This window comes from Vicugna pacos, chromosome 19, assembly GCF_048564905.1.
Source record: "Vicugna pacos chromosome 19, VicPac4, whole genome shotgun sequence".
NCBI lineage: Eukaryota > Metazoa > Chordata > Mammalia > Artiodactyla > Camelidae > Vicugna > Vicugna pacos.
In genome coordinates this window covers 31094210-31114178 of record NC_133005.1, presented here as the reverse complement: position 1 = coordinate 31114178, position 19969 = coordinate 31094210, and the positions used below count along the sequence as shown (strand labels likewise).

The 19969-nt window shown below is 45.2% G+C and overlaps 1 long non-coding RNA gene across 6 annotated transcripts in view; it reads right to left on the bottom strand.

Annotated features, from left to right (window-relative positions):
• The window catches only part of LOC116284338 (uncharacterized), a 316577-nt gene that overhangs the window by 250587 nt on the left and 46021 nt on the right, over positions 1-19969 (bottom strand). For all 6 annotated transcript variants that reach the window (XR_012061752.1, XR_012061751.1, XR_012061749.1 and 3 more), the window contains exon 3: positions 1780-1870. This is a non-coding gene — a long non-coding RNA (uncharacterized lncRNA). The remainder of the gene's footprint in view (positions 1-1779; positions 1871-19969) is intronic.

Here is a 19969-nt window from a genome sequence, read left to right as displayed (position 1 = left end):
TGCCCTCTTAAAGGCTGCCTCCCACAAGGATGGTCTACAGAGAGACCAGAAAATTGGAACCAATAGGAAGCTTGCTCTAGGTGGCCCCATGAAAGAGATGCAAAATCATGCAGACAAGACACCGGGAGTTTTTTTCTTGAGGGAGCAGGAGCGACCTCTGAGACTTCTCAAAGCCGCAGTAACAGTCCCTGATCAGCCAGGCCCCTGGCTTCAGGCAAAGCTGGGTTCAGACACCAGCCCTGCCACTCCCCAGCTGTGTGCTTCTGGGTATGTTACTTAACAATTCTCAGCTTTAATCTCCTCTTCCAGAAAAATGGGACTAAGAATAGAGCCTGCCTCATTAAGATGAAATAGACAACGCTTGTGAAGAGATGGGCACAGAGCCCTGCACGGGGAAAATATTTGCTGAATAATAGTTACTAACAGGCTGTACTAGCAAGAAGTTGCTCATTCTGCCTCCCAGATACCTTCCATCACAAGAGGGCATCTGGCAGGATCGGGGTGTTGTGGCCACTGGAAAAATCTCTCTTCAAAATGTAATCCAGTGGCCCCTGGCTCCTAAAATGAGCATCTTAAGAGACTGGCTTGTATGCATCCCCCACCTGCCCAAAGGAAAATAAAAGATAGATGTCTTAGCTTGGGCTGCCATAACAAAGTGCCAGAGATTGAGTGTCTTAAACAATAGAAACTTACTTTCAGCCAGTTCTGGACACTAGAAATCTGAGATCAAGGTGTTAGCGGGTTTGATTTCTTCTGAGGTCTCTCTCCTTGCTTGGCAGGTGTGTCTTCATGTGTTCAGCCCTCTGGGCATGTCTGTGTCTTAATCACTTCTTATAAAGACACCAGTCATTGGATTTGGTCCCACCTTCATGAACCACATTTTAACTTAATCATCTCTTGAAAGGCCCTATCTCCAAACATAATCACATTCCAAAGTACTGGGGGTCAGGACTTTAACCTAGGAGTTATGGGGGAGAGGACACAGTTCAGCCCATAACAACGAGCAAAGCACTGCCAGGTGTCGAGTCCCTAGAGATGGCAGCACCTTCTACAGACTCCCGTGAAATACTGGCATGCCCGACTCTGCTGCACGAACGCAGAACTTGTTCACCTGCCACGGGGATCTCGCCTCCACCCTGCCACCAAGGGAGGCCCTCACTGTCAACAGCCCGGTCTGGAGTTCTCTCCCTTAGCAGTCAGCACTCACGTCAGGAACAGCGGGAGAAATGGCTGAAGAGCCTCACAAGAGGAGGCGAAAACTGTCATCCCTGCCTGATGTGACAGAGGTCTGCGTTCCTCAGTGCAGGCCTGCCCGGCGGCAGACACCACTCGGGGAGCAGCGGGTTTGGGACAGAGGTGGTTTGAATAAAGGGAGGGTGCAGGGCAAGGCCCCCTGACCACCACCATCCCCGCGAGGGGCAGGGGCGGCCTCACTGTGCCCAGGATGGAGAGGTGGGATGAGCAGGCCTCACAGAACTGGGCCTCTTAGGCCATGATGATGCTCTCAGCGGTGGGGGGTAGAAATTGGACTTGATTGCTGCAGTGATTATAATTAAGCTGACCTTTGGACAGAGAGCTGGAAGAGGATTTTATAATAAAGCACTGATGAGGCTGAACAAGGAGTGAAGGGCTTGGAGAGAGCCTTGAAGAGGTTGGGCAGAACTTGTGTGTGTGTATGTGTGTGTGTGTCTCTGGGAGGTAGCATTAACAGATCTGCTTCTTGCCCAAGGACATTTCTCCTGCAGAGCCAGCCTTTCAAAGAACAGAGACCGAGCTCACCTGACATGTAGCAGAGCTGCACGGTGCGCCCCAACAAGGAACCAGATGCCTGGGACTGTCAGCCTCGCATCAGGACCTCGGGCCAGCCAAACTGAAGAGGAAGAAGAAAAACACTGTAATCATACTTACCATGTAGCAAAGCTACTGGGCTTTAACACCCTCCAACTCATTTTGATCCTCATAACAACCTAGGATGTAGGTATGAGCCCATTTTACAGGTAGGAAAATGAAGCACAGAAAGGTTAAGTTACTTGCCTGAACCTATACCACTAGTAAGAGGCAGTGCTGGGATCTGAACCCAGGCAGTGTGGCTTGATGGCTTGAAGATTCTACCGTCTTAGCCTGCACTGCCTTCCCCGACTGAGAAACAAGAATGAGTTAGGAACCACGGCACGCGGAGGTCAGGAAACCAGGTAGCGAATTCAACACAGCCTCCAGGGCCATGAGGAGAAGCAGGACTTCAAATTGCCAGAGGTGGTAACTGCTGAAGAAGAGGGGCTGATGGAGGGTGAGCTAGTGTGAGGGCCCCCATCCCCCTCTGTGGCCCATCCATAGCTGCTTCCATCTTCAAGTATATGCTCTCTCCGATGCCCTGTCCTGGCTCTGGCTTAGCCAGACTCTACTTCCTTTATTCTCAGGGCAGGGCTACTGTTTACAGCCCTGGGGCCCATGCTCTGCTCCAGAGGCTGCCATTCACATCATAGTTTATGTTGTGCCAGTCAACTGTGCTCAGAATAAAAAAGGAGAGCGGGGATGCAGGAGACCTCAGGAGAAGTCCATCAACCCTTGCATCAGGGGACCATTTTACCCGTTACACCACTGGGTAAAAAGCAGAGAAATCATCAGGCTTGGTTGACACTCTCTAGTGTTGTATAAAAAAAGTATTCACGTATTCATTCACCCAGCACATTTATCAAGCACGTACTACATGGCAAGACACAAAAGAGACCTAACCGGCACAATTCTTACCCTCATGGAGCTTGCTAGAACTCCTCATGGAGCAGGTGAAACTGACATCAGACAATCACATGAATAAATGCAGAATTATAACTGTAGTTAAGGGCAAAGATGGAGGGTTACACCATAAAATGAGAGCCTGGAAGAGGGAGTTCTGACCTTGTCAGAGGAGTAAGGGAAGGCCTCTCTAAAGCAGTGACACTTGGGTCAAAGTCTGAAGAATGAAGGGGGTCAAGGGAGAAAGATCCCACCAGGCAGAGGTGCTCCAAGGGTCAATGGCCAGAGGGAGTGTATTAGTTAGCTACTGCTGTGTAACAAACCATCCCAAAACACAGAAGTTGAAAAACATACAGTGATATTGCTCACAGGTCTATGGGTCAGTAGGGCTTGCTCATGTGCCTGCTGTCAGCTGTGGGTCATGAGGTGACTCTACTGATCTTGATTAGGCCCTCTGCCAAGTATGGGGTCAGCTGGCTGTAGACTGGTTGAGGATGAGCTCAACTGGGACAACCAGACTCCCTTCATGTTGTCTTTCATCCTGCAGCAAGCTTGCCTGGGGTCCAGCAGGACCAAGATTAGAGTGAGGCAAGAGGGGTAAGTCTTACCCAAGTGCAGGGTTAGATCCCATTTTCATTTTAAATTTCAATGCTTTGTTCAACACAGATTTATTGCATCCATTTTGATTTTTTCTTATTCAGATATTCTCTATTTTGATTATTGAGTGTTTTGGACACCCTTGTAAATTTTGCTCTTCACCCTCGTCCCAGCCCTAAAAGAATGATGCTCAGCTGCTACAAGGAGGAAGGCAATTATCTCCACCTGAACAGACCCTGGAACTTTCTAGGGGGGACAAAGTCTGAGGCAGTTCCTGAGAGGTCAGGAGGAAATAGGCAAGTGGACAAGGCAGGGCTCAGCATACCAGGCAAAGGGAACAGCATGTGCCAAGACTCAGAGATATGAAACAGTTGAGTTATAAACTGTGGGGTGAAAAGGTACTGCAGGGTTGATTTTGAAAAGGGAGGTAGAGACCAATTACCTCAAGTGCCAGGCTGGCCAGCTCAAACTCTGCTCTGTGTGACTGGGAGGAACGGAGTCTTTGAAGCAGGGAGAGGATATCGTCATTGGATTCAATTTATTTAACAAACTGTCATCCAGTAAGCATTCTGTGCCAGGTGGTGTTCTAAGCACGTTACAGATGTTAATTCATTTAATCATTACAACAACCCTAGGAAGTAGGTCCATCTAGCCTGCCTCTGGAGCCCCCATTCTTGACTACTACATTTTACTACTTCTCTACCCAATCCTATTTTAGACAGTTTGCTTTGGCCAAAGTAGGGATGAACAGGAAGGCAGAAATTGAGAGGGATGTGGGAGGAAATGCCGGAGACAGGGGAAGAAGTTGCTTTAGTTGTCCCGGAGGAAGACGTAAGTGACCTGAACTAGGCTGAGACATTGGGGTAAGAACTCTAGGTGTGAAATGCTTCAACCTTGTAGACAAGGGAGAAGCCCCAGGGGTGGCTCAGAGGGGGAAGGCAGACTGGGGACTAGCCTTCGGGGGATGGAGACTGGATGAGGTCAGAGGGAGGATGGTGAATGGTGCATGAAAGATGACAGTAAAGGGGTTGCCAGATGGCCATGGCAAGGGCTTCCAAGCAAAAAGGCATTTTGCATAGAATGGAAGAGCCTGGTTTGCAAGGGGCAGTGGCAAAGGAGATCATTGATGCTGCCTCCTGTGAGCTTGGGAAGCACGGTCTGCAAGAGGAAGAGCCCCCTCCACTCAAGTAGGTAACAAGAGCCTTGGAGAAAAGCCCACATTATGAAGGGCAGGAGACAGAGCATCTGCAAAGCAAAGAGGGTTTTGCCCTGGAAAAGGAAGAAGGCAACCCAGTAGTGGGTCATGATGATACATTGGAGGGTGCCCCTCAGGTGAGATAACTCTGCGGTTTGTCTCCCCCGATGTTTCTCAGCAAAATTATGTCCTGGTTGCTCCAAGGGTAACATGCTTATAGTACACACTCTATTGAATTCCCTCCTTTTCCTGGTTTACTTTCCCATTCCTTACAGAGGCTTCTGGGATTCACCTCCCAAATAAACTACTTGCACTCAAATCTTTGTTTCTGGGTCAGCTTCTAGGGGTATCTAATGAAAACAGGGACACTGGGGCCCAGAGAGGGGAAGGGATTTGCCCCTGGTCACACAGCTTCTCAGTGCAGAGCCACAACCTAAACCTAACTCCCAACTCCAAGCCCAGGAAGGCAGAGGCTAAAAGCACAAAATATGGAATCACAGAGATCTGGGTTCAGTCGCCTGTGCAGATTACGTTATTCTCTGTTCTCCTCCTCCCCTGTCAGAGAATTCAATCTCTCTCCTCATTGTCACTAATTGCAGTACTTTCTGTGGAGAAGTAAAGTTCCCCACCCCACTGAAAGAAGGCTTGACCATGGACCTCCTTGGTCAGTGAAATGTGAGCAGAAGTGATATATGCCAATGCTGAGCAGAAACCTTTAACAGCCATGGCTGGATCCACCAGTTTTCTTGCTTCCCCTGCCCCCCCCCCCGCCATAATTATAGCATGTCGCAAATATGAGCAGCCTACTCTTTAAGTCTGAATTCTGGAATAAAGATGGATAGAGTAGGGCACCTGGGCCATGAGTGGTGTAAGATAGAAATGAAAAAAAACCTTCATTATTTTAAACCACTGAGATTTGAAGCTCATTTGTTACCGCAAGGTAACAAAAGCTGACGAATACCCTCACCACATACTGGTTATATTACCTAAAGCAAATAGCGAAACCTCTATGAGCCTTAGTTTCTTCCTCTATTAAAAACAGAACTAATAATAATAATAGTATCTACTTAATGGGATTTTGTGGGAATTACATGAGGAAATTCATGAGAAGACTTAGTACAGTGTCTGGCACAGAGCTAACCAATGAATGTTAGCTTTTTTTTTTTTCTCTATCCCATGAAGAGACTTCCTCAGAAAGCAAGTTCTCCAGAGAAAATATATTGTTTCTGCAGGGCTCATCCCTGGCTTCCTTGTAAAAGGTACTAACTTTCCCTCCTAATGGCCCTGCTCAGAGTTTGTTGTCCTCACCACAATTTGGAGAGAAGTGCCAAGTGAGGTGCCCACGTCCCAGCAGGCCTGCACACAGGAAACACATAGAAACTTAATGAGTCCCCAGGGAGAGGTCCAGATTAGCCCTGGTTTAATACTCCCAAATGGCAGGGAGTCATTTATCCATGAGCTATGGCTTCTCCCTGCTGCTTGTGCATTACAACTTATTTATGAGGCACTTTGCACCATGTCACACAGGCTGGCCATTATGTGCTGTCTGCTAACCACTAGGAGGGCTGCTGAACCCAGAGACAAAACGGCCCTCCCCACTGCCTCAGCTTTGCCCGTGACAATGAGCCAGTGGTTCTCCCCCAGTGCGGCACGTTTGCTCTTTGGGGAAGAGACCTCCTCCTCCATCACCAGCCCAGCATCCCAGAAGGCACCTGGGGGCTTGCGATGAAAGGCTAGTCTCTAGAAAAGGCTCTGGGAAAGCCAGGGTTTGCAGGGAAGTTATTTTAATAAGCACTATGGAAAGAGGGTTTGCAGGTTGTCAGAGCACTGACACGTCTTTGACTATTGTCATGGGAAAATGACATAATCTTGTGAAGTGTTTTGCACGTGGCTTGGCACATAGGAAACTCTCAATAAATGCTACCTATCATTGTCATGGTTACAACCTGCATCCCAGCTGGTTCCCATCACCTTGGGCATCATGCTCTACAGTACACTGGTTATTTGCTGCTACTGTGACTTCAGCCCGTGGGTACAGAAGCTTGTGATTTGAGCTACATGGGCATCATCAACTGCAGAGAAGATCCTCCTACAAGCAAGCTAGGATCTGAAATCAGACAGCTTCAGAGTCCACATGTTTAGACTGGCCCAAAGCGACACAATGCTGTCTACTGCTGGCAAATCGTTAGCTTTGAGGTTTAACTCCGTATCTTTGAAGTTCTTAAGCAGAATGGCTTCTGTGTTCCAACTGCTACTGCAAATTCTGTCCCTAATTACACTTGGCTCCATGCAACACAGGAGGCTCTGGAGGTGGGAGTCTGGAACGGGAATCTGTCAGCAGAATGCGGTTGATAGATCTCCACATTTTAGGCAGGAAAAAGAATATATTTGAACTGAATGTGGGCTGACTCCAATGCCCTTTCTTCCATGTCTACGTCCTGTCTGCCATTCTCAAAACATCCCACCTTCTGCGAGGATTGGCCCACTAGGGCTTGGCTCATTCTACATCACACAGCTATTGGACACAATCTTGGGTCACTGTTTCTTGTCCCTTTTTTCCCACAGCATCTTCTGTGTCTGAGTGTTCCCAATTCAGTTTCCCCTATACTAGTTATTATTAATAATAGCTAAAATCTATTGGGTGTTTGCCTAGTGCCCAGGTACCCTATAAGCATCTTGCATGCTTATCTCTTTAAATCTTCATGATCACCTACCTGGTAGGGTCGGTACTGTCATATTTCTTATCCAACCAGTAAGACTAGAGAGGTTAAGTTACTTGCCCATGGTCACACAGCAGATAGGAAGGACAACCTGAGGGCTGAATCCTGGTAGTCTGATTTCAGGGTAGGAGCTTGTAGCAGATTCTGCAGGTGCCCCACCCATGTTTCCCTGAGCCTCACCATTTCAGGACACACCAACCAACTTGCATCTCTGTGGTCTACCAGCGTAAGCAAATTAAATATGTCAGGTACCAACTAGTGACAAGTGGGAGTTGGTGTATAAATACCTCAGCTCCGTCATCCTTTGAGGGGCATAGCTCTGAAATGTGTTTCTGTTCTGACTCCCAGAGGTCCCCAGTGGAATTAATCTTCATTTGTCCATGGTGGTAATTGGTTTGAAAATGCATCCTGTATAGGCTTCTTTTTCTTCCCTGTCTTGCTTTCAGCTATTTCCTACCAGTGTATCCTGGAATCCAATTCCAAACAGAGCACTAGCTTTCCATCTGTGTCTCAGAGTCTGCTCCGGGAAACCCAAACTAAGACAACAATCTTTTCCCGAATCAACTCAATTAATTTCCCTTTTCCTAGGACCAAAATTCTTTGAAGGCATAAAATTCCTGAGCAGTTTTCAGGAATTCTGTTTATTCCATCTACAATTGTCCATACAGTTAAGGGGCAGCTGGTGGGTAGAGGGGGTTTTATCTGCCCCGTGCAGGCACAGTAACCATTCCACAGCTTTCTGCATGACTAAAATCACCAGCGCCACAACTAGAAACGTTTTCAAACGTGCTGTCTAGCTCCTATGAGACTGAGTCATTCAAATGGACCCAAACTACAAGTGATTCCCATAATTATGGCTCCCAAGTGTTCACTTTTCAGAAGCAGCTAATCTTTGTTTTACTGATGCACATCAACAAGATGATGGGTTTGCTGACAGTCTCGGTCTCTCAGTAATGCAGGGGGAATTGAGGAGGACAGAACAGAATCTGATTAAACTGCGGAATTTCCACCAAGAAGGAGAAGCTGCAAGGGAGCAAGCTTGCTACCTTCAGTGGAAACCCGTCCCAAAGACCACAGGTCTTCCCAGCAGGAGAAAGACTCCATCCCCAGCAGGAAAGACCGCTCTTCGTAACCCTTCTCACCTTGTGCCTGTCCTGTCCCCACAACTTCTACCATCACAGGCATCCAAACCGTGAGTAAGTTACTTCACTTTTCTGAGCCTCAGTTTCCTTATCTGAGAAATGGCACTAACACTACCTACCTCATTCATTCAACAACTTCTCACTGAATGTCTACCATGTGCCAGATGTTTGTAAGGACCAAAAGGAGATAACGTATGTGCACATACACTTGGCACATAGTAAGTGCTCGATAACCTTTAACTAAAATCATTAATTACCATTGTTAACTTTATCCTCAGAACAAAACTACACTGTGGCTGCTCTTATCTCCATGTTCTAGATGAATAAACCAAGGCTAAGAGAGGATTGATTGACCTGACTAGGGTTACCCGGCCAGAATTTGTACCCAGATCTTCTGATTTTAACACCAGGGATTCTCCCACCCCTCACTGTCTTGGCATCCCTGGACTATAGAAAGAACGCTCCCTGCGGGTGTCGAGTGTAGACCAGGGGTCGGCAAACATCTTCTGCAGAGGCCCGGGTAGCAAATACTTAAGGCTTTGTGAGCCATACGGTCTCCGCTGCACCGACTTCAGCTCTGTTGCTATAGCACACAAGCAGCCGTAACATAACATAAACAGACGAGCATGGCTGTGTTCTAATAAAACTTTACTTACAGAAACAGGCATCGGGCAGGAGATCACCTGCGGTCTATCAACCTCTGGTGTGGACAAAAAAGCCTGAGTTTTAAAGCCAGAAAATCCAAGGTTCAAATCCCAGCTCAGACAATGCAATGTCTCCTCAGGCCATCTAAGCCTTGCTTAGTCAGACTTCCGAGCCATTAGTAAATGAGAATCATGATATTGGCTTTGCAGGGTTTGTCAGAGGTTCAGGGTAGGGCTTTAGTGTTTAAGCCCTACCACTTATTCCTCTTGCCCTCTGGGCTTCTGCTGAGGAACCAGTCACTTGAGGAGCCATTGACAGATAAGGAGCAGAGTCCCAGGTTTATTAATGGCAGGGCACATGTACAATGTCTGAACGTTAAGTTCTCCAGGAGAGCAGAGACCAGCCCCGAGGTCTGAGTGAGGCCGCCTACCTCCTGCCCACAAATCTAAACCTTGGGATGGGCATGCTCACATCTGGGAAGAAAGCCATGCGGCCAGGTCATCAGAGCAGACCCAGAGCCCATGCACCCCACCAGCCCATGTGGACCTGGATGGCCAGTCCCTGACTCCCAGGGCAGGCACAGCAGAGACCTGGCTCAGTGACAAGCAGTGAGCTCGCTCACTGGCAAGATGTGGCCCAATGCCCATTAAGCTCTGGCCAATTGGGTTGCCAACCACAGAAGGGGTGCAGAGGAGTCTGGAAGCCCCCTCTGTGGCCAGGGAAGCAGTGTAGGGCATTCCTTCCTCAGGGCTTGGTTGTAAGGACCCACCGAGCACCTCGCACAGAGAAGGCCCCTTGGGGTGAGTCCTTGGAAGTGAAGTCTGAGACAAGGATTCAGATGCATGTGACACATCGAGGGAATGCTCCCAGGAGAAACCTGCAAGGGAGGGAGGGAAGGAAAAGAGCCCAGGAAGGACGGGGTTCAGGGTAAAGTCTAACTTTGTCCTGATCCATGGGGACCTCTAGAGCATAAATTACATTGCCGTGACCTGCCTTGGGGTTTGGAAACCTGGGACCTTTTACAGAGAGCAGTTCTCCCCAAATGAGCACTCTTTTCTCTTCCTCCCCACCTTCCTGCATCAGGTTTCCAGGTATCATGACACAATGACCTTTGTCACAAACAGAAGAGAAGATTTCTCAAATACAGTTATATCATCACCCATGCATCAGCCAGTCCGACGAGAGTCTGAGGAAGGGAGATCAAAGTCTTGGCTTTCACAGAAGGAAACTCTCATCCTGCCCTTATCCCAAACCTCATGATCCCCTTATAGAGTATCTAGTGGACTGTTTTGTCAACCTGAGGAAGTGTTGTCAGGTTCAGACAGAAGTGAGAGAGGATGCGTTTTGCAAACAGAAAAAAGAGAAAAAAAGGAAAGAAACAAGAAAACAGTTATTCTGCCTTGTGTTTGAGAAATATGAGTATTTATGTACAGACTAATTGAAATTGGTTCAGCCGCCATATGCACACAGTTAAAGAGGCTGGTGTTCCAGACACTGAGACTAAACAAAAGCCTCTTTCAAAACACGATGCAGTATGCAGGCTCCCAACAGAATTAAATAATCATTTCTGGTGGTTTTATATTCTAATCAATTCCCTCAAATACTCGGCAAGCACCCGCTGTGTGCCCAGCACTGTGTGCTAGTCTAGAATATGCAGGAGAGTGAGTATGAGGTCACAGGCTGCTGGGGGACATCGATGTGTAAAGAAGCACATTGAATACAACACAGTTGGCTGTCGCAGAGGTGGGCACACGGGGAGAGGGGAGCTGTCGTTTCTGCCTAAGCAGCTCATCTCCTCCGGGGCTGCCGATGGGGAGCCGGGTCTACAAGGAGAAGCAATTCACAGGAAGAGAAAAGTGCTCCAACAGCATGGAGGCTGAAAAGTGCACGGCCCGGAAAGTGAGTAACTTGATGTGGCTGAAGCATCACCAGTCGTGGGAAGAGGGGAAGGAGATGATTATTATCACCAGCCAGGCCCCAGCTTGAATGTCACCTCCCCAAAGAGGCCTTGCCTGAGCATTCTACCAAAATATTCTCATTTCCTATGGCCTCTCTCTGTCTTGCTTTCTTCGCAGCACTTAACATTCTCTCAAGTTACCTTAATTACTGCTTTATTTGTGTGCATTCTCCCCAAACAGAACATAAATCCTTTATAAGAGCAGGGCCTTTGTCTGTCTTGTTCATTGTTGTATCTCCAGCTCTTACAACAGGGCCTAGGAGGTGCCCAAGAAATGCCAGTTTTAGAATGAATAGATGAGTAAAGCAACGAATGGGGGATTTGCAACCTGGAACACTTCAAACCAGTACACCCACTTTATACATGATGGCTTTGTCAGTTAGAATAACCCTAGCTGCTGTAAGAAATAAACTCAACGTTTTCAATGTCTTTGCCCAATAGAAATGTATTTCTCACTCAAAAGACCAACGCAAGCATTGCTGGTTGCAGGCAGCTCTCCTCTTCCTGTTGAGTAGGGACAAAAGCACCTTCCATTCTGTAGCCCTGCCATCCATCAGGGCCTCAGAGTCCTTTGTTTCACGCCAGTGGAAGCAGGAAGTTTTTGAGTTAAAGGGCTGAGAAAGGAATGTGCTAGAATTTTGCCATGAATGGAGAGAAGAAGCCAACAGGTGCAGAGGACAGGAAGCCAGAGAAGAGGGAGGGTCTCAGCAGTTTGCTTCCATCCTCAGCAACCGTCTGACAATAATAACAACAGTAACAACTGACATTGGCTTAGCGTTCTCTGTCGGCCAGGCAGTGAGCCAAGTGCTTTATAATCATTCTTTCATTTAATCCTCAGAAAGCCTAATAGGATAGCTACTGTTATCCCCACTTTTGCAGATAAAGAAACTAAGGCTCAGAGAAGCTAAGCAACCAGCCAAGGGTGACCCAGCAAGAGGTGGGATTTGAGGAGTTCCATGCCAGAGCCTAAACTTTTCAGCATCTCATTCAGTGGTTTGTGCAGATAGAGGGGCTGGTGGTCAAGGCCGTCATGTGAGAGATGTGGTACAGCAAAGGCTGTCATCTTCAGTGATGACCTAGCATCTTGTGTCCAGAAGGCCTTTACCTGGGGGAGGTGGAGCTCAGTTGGCTCTCAGGAGTCAAGGTGCCCTCTTTGTTCCACAGTTGAGCCTTGGGGTGCCATTTGGACCACAGCAGGGTTTGCTCCACTTGCCCTAACATTCCTGCTTTGCCTCTGACACATGAACGTTTTTTTCTTTGCCCTCCTTCCAACAAACCTTGCTGTACTTCTAAGCCAAACAGTGTGATGTACATTCAAATTACAGTCCTCACTTATGATTATTCAGGCCTCTTAAGTAACCAATCATTGTGACTCTGAATGAGTTTAATTATCAGGGTACTTCAGTGCATAAATAACCATGTACACCCTGTTAGCCAGGCTGACAGCTCTAATTGAATCCAGCAGTCTGGTCTCATCTGGTAGAAACCACTGGAAGTTGGTCCTGACACTTCACACTGCATTGTCAGGATGACAATGGATGGATGATTGGAAGGGTTCACCCAGTAGAACTGCAAATCCCCAAGCCTGGACTCTTTGTGGAAAAACTCAAGTTCCTTCTCTTCAAAGGGCAACTTGACTAAAAACAAAAAGAGATGGATAATTTTTTTTTAATTCACAGAGTCTCCATTTTCAGTGCTTTCAGACACAGTATTTCACTTAATCCACTCAATGCTATAGAGGCATCATCCTCCTGCTTAGTGTTTGGAGCACAATCTATATTAGTTGAATAAATGGTGATTCATAGATGAGGCAACTGAGGCTCAGAAGCCTGTCCAAGCTGACACAGTCCATCCAGGGCAAAGCCTGGCTTTTGATCTCAGATCTGCCAACTCAATTATCCAATGGAGAATCTGGGACCAACGAGGCAGCCAGCATCCCTGCCCCAGCCCATCCTCCCAGACCCTAGGTCCAACAACCTTGAACAACAGCTCTTGGGACCCAGGTCCTTCCAGCTCCATCTTCTTCCCGGGGGGCTGGGGCAAACCTGAGGACCACCCCAGAACAGAAGACAACAGCAGTCGGTGATCAAAAGCCCAGACACTTGGGTCCTAGCACATCCCAGAGCATCTTCTCACTCTTCTCTTGACCAAAATCTCGTTCCCCTAGGCTCAGAGGGAGAGAGTCTCTCCAGCTCTCTGACTCTTCCACACCATCTAATCCAGAGTTTCCTGAACTTTTTTGACAATCTATTAAAATCTATGAGTTGCTTCTCAGAATATTTTTAAATGCATAAAATAAAACATAATGTATTACAAAGGAAATGAAAGACAGAAAATACAGTTATCAACGTATTTTTAAAATGCGATATGGGAGTATACATACTTCTTTATTAATGCATTAAACAAAAGATGTATCAGAGGATCTAATAACTTCCATAATTTCAAAGTAGGGATGAGCATGAACGATGTTTGAGGTATCTTCAATAACTACGCTGTGAAATAAAAGTAAAATGTTGGTGGTTATCACTGGTAACAAAGTGGATACTCCTACTACTAATATAGTTTGTTGTCTACATTTAATAATTGAAGGAAATGGTACAATTTTAGTGCAAAAATAAACATAATATTTTCCCATCTAAGTTCACAGACTCTCAGAATTCTATCTAAGACCCTTCAGATGGACCCCAAGGTAAGAACCTCTGCTCTAGTGGGAGCGGGTATAGCTCAGCAGTGGAGCGCACGCTTAGCATGCATGAGGTCCTGGGTTCAATGCCCAGTACCTCTGTTAAATAAATAAATAAACCTAATCACCTCCCCCACCTCCCCTCAAAAAAAAGAACGTCTGCTGTAATCCCAGACTGAGTCATCCTCTTGGAAAAGGGAGGAAAGAAGAGCCTTCTAAGTCAGCATCCTTGACCCGGGCTGCCCCCTACCTGTGTCCACAGGCTCCTTGAGCCTCACCACCCCGGTACCCTGCCCACATTTGTCCACCGAGGCTACTTCCTAGAATCTTGGCTTCCAACCTGACATTAGTTTTTATTCTTTCTTTTATCACTTCTCTTCTTACTAACTTTTCTCTTTATTTGTGCAAAACCACATCTCCCACTTCTTTCCAGCATCCAGCTCACACCACCTCTCTTTATAGAATCTTTACTTAGGGACTCACAGTCATATTATACTTTACACAATCACAATACACATTGGCAAGAGGATGCCAGCCCATACTCATTTACAACAGGCACCCCGAGTCCCAGGCTGGGGCAGCCTTTACTGCACAGTATCCATCACTCCCTTAACTGGAGGAGAACCAATTACTGCTTTGGAATCACTCTGTAATATACTATGAAGACCAGCCCCTTCTGCCTGAACTGACCTTACAGTGTGGTAAGAAGCACAGACTCTGTGTGAACAGCAGTGTGATGTTCACGTAGGACAGTGACAGATTCAGCTCTGTCAGGCAGGAGTGTGTTTTCATGCACTGACTTTGAGATGCTTCAAAATGAAAGGAAGCCAAAAGGAAGTGTGTTGGAGAACTGACTATTTTATTCACTTTTTTTATTGTCAGTTTACAGTGTGTCAATTTCTGGTTTTAAATAGTTCAGTCATACATATACATACATATATTCGTTTTCATATTCTTTCTCATTATAAGTTACTACAAGATGTTGAATATAGTTCCCTGGGCTATACAGTAAAAATCTGTTTATCTACCTTAGATATACCAGGGAGAATTGACTATCAATCAATAGGCCAAATGTGTGCAAAAGAGGAAACAGAGACACTTCTAATCCCTGAAGACATGCCTCTCCCACCCCAACCCCCGCCTCCAATTGCCTCTGTAGGAGAGTGCCCTGCTCTCTTGTCCAAGTTCTGTCCTCTGAACTGTAGACTGAAAGCTTTGGAAATCATCTGAGCAAATGCTTGAGGGTTTTCCAGTCCAGTCCCCTTTGCAATTTGTATTTGGGATTGATCACTGAGTGGCGTTGATTGGATCTGCTCATGAGTTCTCTTGGCTTTTGCAATTTGTAATCAAAGAAACAGTGAAGAGCCACACCTCTTGTTCCTGGTATTTCCAGATGGGCATGCGCAGTCACCAGTGCCTGGTGGCAGGGTTGGGAGGGGGGTGTTTGTTTTGCAGGCATCCCAAGTTTTACATACAATTGTTGATTCTTAACTAGGGAACTGTTGCAACCATCAGAACTTCATAATGATGGGCCGGAGGGAGACAAGACCTCACACGGCTGTGTGCAGCGTATCTAGACCCACCTAATAAAAACAGCTAGCGTTTACACAGTGTACAGACGATGTTCTACGTGCCTGACACGTGGTTTCCCCTACAACCCCACCAACAACACTTTGAGATCAGTGCCGTTTTATCCTCATTCGACAGATAAGGAAATGGGTTCAGGAAGGGGAAGTAACTCACTTAAGTTCACACAGCTCCTATACAGCAGAGCTGGGAGGTAAACTCAGGAGCTCTGGTTCTAGCCTGTGTGCTCACAACCACACTGATACATAACATGATAGAAGAAACCCTTCAGTTAAGAGTCAAAGCACCCAAGCTTTAGCCCTAACTCTGTCAGGAGTTAAAGCATTTAAGCTGTGCCTTTGGTTCTGCCACACACTTGCTGTGTGACCAAGGTTAGGTCACTCGCCCTCTCTGAGCACCACCCAGGCTTACTGTACCAAAGAGTAGAACCCTCATCCTATAGCCTAAGGTAGGGAACAGATGTTAACAGGCTGTGAGAGCCTTGCTGAAGGTCAGGAAGGATGTAGGGGAAACGACGGGATGCTGAGATCTGTGGCATTGTGGGAAGCAGAGAAAAATACCGATACAAAAAGAGGTTTTTGTAAAACAGCAGGGTGCTGACAAACCTCTCTGAAACTTACCCAATGAAATACAAGTGCACCTTAGCCCCATCTTATCTTGATGCAAGTAGAGAGGAAGTGGGATGCGAATAGCCGTATTGCCACTTGCCAATTAGACCCAAGTATCCTAGAGGGTTCACCAAAGCTTGGTGCACCCTCCTTGAAAAATGATGCTGTTACCAAGCAGAGAGATGGAGCTGTGGGGCTTCTGGTGCACAGCAATTTGCATCTGGGGTGGGTCATCAGGTCTCAGGATGCAAGAAGGAGCACCCAGTAATGAGATGAAACTGCTGCTATCATAGGACCAAGATGCAGGAAAAGATAAAGGAAAACAGCCTGGCTACATCTCTCCCAACTGACTAGTCCTTTGGGGAAAAAATATGTTGGATGCCTATCTCATTCCTTACACCAAAATAGAATCCAGACGAAACAAAGATGTAAACATAAAAGGGATATGCTGAAGAATACCATAAGGACATTTAGGTAAATAGTTTTATAGTTCCAGAATGGTGAGGGCAACTTTTTAAACATCAAGTCAAGAATAGAAACCAAACAGGGAAGACTGACAGATGGTACTACATAAAAATATAAACCTTCTGTTTGACCAATAAATAAACTTGGAAAAACATTTTCAACATATGTTACAGACAAAAGGTTACCATTATTCAAAGAGACAGAGAACTTTACCAAAAAGGAAAAGGGAAAGGGGAAAAAAATGAACATCACCAAAAGAAAAACAAGTTGGCATATGACCTAGAAATTCCATGTGTAGGTATATACCCAAGAGATATGAAAACATACGGCACACAAAAACTTGTACATGAATGCTCATAGCAGGATTATTTAGAATAGCCAAAAAGCAGAAAAAACCCAAATTCTGCAAATAAAATGTGACATATGCATACAATGGAATATTTTTCAGCAATAGAATGGAAAAAAATACTGTTACTACATGGATGCAACATGCATGAACCTTGAAAACATCCTAAGTTTAAAAAGCCAATGACAAAAGACAGCATCTTGTATCATTTCACGTATATGAAATGTCCAGAATAGGCAAATCAATAGAGACAGAAAGTAGGTCTGTGATTGCATGAGGCTCAGGGGATCGGGGAAAACGGAGAGTGACTGCTAACTGGGGTACAGGGTTTCTTTGGGGGGATGAGGAAAATATTCTAATAATCAGGTTTGATTGTGGCGATGGTTACACAATTCTCCGAATATACTAAAACCCATCAAGTTGTATTCTTCCAATGAGTAGATTATGTAGTATGTGAATTATATCTCAACAAAGCTATTATATATTTTTTAAATCAATGTTCTTGATGACAGGATCAAATTTTGATTCAAAGTAAAAAGATATTAAACCAGAAGAATGGTGGTGAAAGTTTTATTCCACAATGAAAAACCAGATACCTAGAACCTTTAAGTATTTAACAGCATGTGTCATCAAAAATATATAATACAAAAACTGTTGTAAAGACAAGAAAAACTTGAAGGACTCAGTTCTTATCCTATGACAGATCAAGGGCATGAGAAACAAGTGGCTCTATACAGGACCTGGTTAATCAAATTGACAAGATCCAATTGATAAGTTTCAAACCCTACATCCTTAAAAAAGAAAATTCTTTTTAAGTACCCATGAAGCACCTACAGAAGTGAACTCAATGAAAACCTTAGTAAATTCACAGCAGTAGAAATAGAATATAGCACATTTTTCAAATACAAGACATAAAACCTAATAATAAAAACCTAATACGGAAGTTGACACACACACACACACACACACACACACAAAGAAAATCAAATCACTAAGAAATAAATTACCTCCTAAACAACTTTTGTTTCAAACAGAAATCAAAACTGAAATTACACTAGACTGTATGCTCTACAAGTTCTGAGACCTGGTTACTCCTCTCAAGCGCTTTGCAAACCATACTTTTCCACAGAAGCACATTTAGATAGATGCTAGACTTCCTTCCCACTAGATCTGGTTGGCTCCGCTCGGTGGTAAAATTAACCTATGTCCTTTCATTTGTTCTTGTACATTTCACCGTGCCTTTTTTAAATTACTTTTTTACTTATACCCATTCATTTCTAAACTACCATTAAACCTACTTCTATATTTATTTATCTTGAAGTTTATTTTCATTCCTTCTGTTTAGTAACTCAAGTATTAAAGGCAATGCATTTTCCACTGACAGTAGCTTTGGTTGCTTCCTAGAAGATAAACATTAAAAAAATTTTTCCTGGTTAGTATAGTTTTCGTATCGTTAAAGTATAGTTTTTGTAAATAAAAAGGTAAACATTCAGTAATGCATGACTTTGTTTTCTATCATTCCACCCCCTACCACACCACTCACTCCTTTAAGTAATGTTACAAGGTAAAGAATATTCCTTCAAATTTGTTCTAGGCTATCAATAGGAGTATATATGTGTATAATAATAATAATCTCTCTTTAACTGAAATGGAATCATACTTTCACACTTGACATAAAATTACTTTCACTTAACCATATAAATGGCAACTTTCCATGTTAGCACGTACAGGCTTCTCTCAGTGGTGACATATGGATGTAATTCTATGAATTTAACAAATCCGCTATTGACTGATGTTCTGGTTGTTTCCAATTCTTATTACAAATACTGCTGCAATGAACAGTCTTAATCATGCATCTTTGCACACCTGTACAAGTATTGCTACTATAAGATTTGTCATTTTCTCATCATTATTTCCAGGTACCAAACAAGTTTGCCTAGGACCACAAACAATGTTGTCTCGGACCACAAACCCCATTTGAAAAATAGCATGATAAAAGAAACAGTGAATGCCGACTGAAAATGGTTTCAGGACAAGTGGCAATGGAAGACCCTCAAGAGAGCTACAAATAAAGACCTGAAGGGAGAAAAACATAGGAGGATTTGGAGTTGTATAAATGTGCAAAACCAAAGTTGTAGGTTTTTAAAACTTTGGGGCACCACAGTCTGACTTGTCCCTACTGACTCTCGTCTGTCAGTGCAGGTAAAGATTCACATGCTCACTGCTTTGACTGTTCTGCCAGCCCAATGTGGCTGCACAGAACGAACCACGCACTGGAGACGCAAATTCTAAGATCAAAGCAAGTGAGGAAGACGTCTGCTGGGGTGCTCTTCCCACTCTCACTGCTGCCAAGGGAGACTGAGCCCACCTGGAGTGGGGAGCAGAACAGGGAGCCCACACAGCCAAGAAATCCTCACCAGAGGGGCCAGGAGGAATAACTGAAGACAATAGGAATTAATTCATTTGAAAACAGAAAAAAAAAATGAGCTTTTTTTTTTAAAAAGCTCCAAGAGCTCATATTTCCAAAAGTATGTTAATAATAAAACAGATAAACCAGGATACTATCAGGCTGAGTAAAGTCTACACTGGTGCAGAAGAAGAAATACCAGAGGGGTGCAAGGCAAGGCGGGGTGAGAGGTAAGCAGGAAAGGCAGACAGGTGCCCGATCCGGGAGAGTCCTGCGCGTCACGCTAAAGAGAGTGGGCTTGATCCAGGGGGCATTCGGGACTGGTTTGCGCCTTTCTAAACAGAGGAGTAGCATGATGACCTTTTACTCCTAGAGCCCTTGGATGGAGGAAGGGAAATTTGAGGCAGAAAGAACAGAGACTTTAGCGATGCCCTAAATGAGAAGAAGGAGGATTGACCCAGACAGTAGCAGTAGAAATGGGAACCTGGTTCTTAGTGTAAGAAACAGAACGGGAGGGATTATAAGATCATACCCAGTTTTACGGCTGGGTAAACATTTTCTCATCTATAAAAGGATGATAATAATCAAATCAGGTGAGTGTTAAGATTATACAAATTGGGTTGGCTTTGGAGTTAACTTACACCCCACCTTTGTTGCAGGAAAGATTTAATGCCACTTAAATCAAGGTAATAGATGTGGCAACACTGTAAGAGCCTCTGATGAATGTGAGACCTGACCAGAGAGTGTTAGCACTGACTCCGTCGTGAACACCTGTGGGTGCAGAGACTGAGTTGGTGGTGCTGTGCAGGGCAGGCAGAGGGACAGACGGGGTGACGTGGCCCAGCAGGTGACTGTGTGTGACCTTGGGGCCTGGAAGAAAGGTC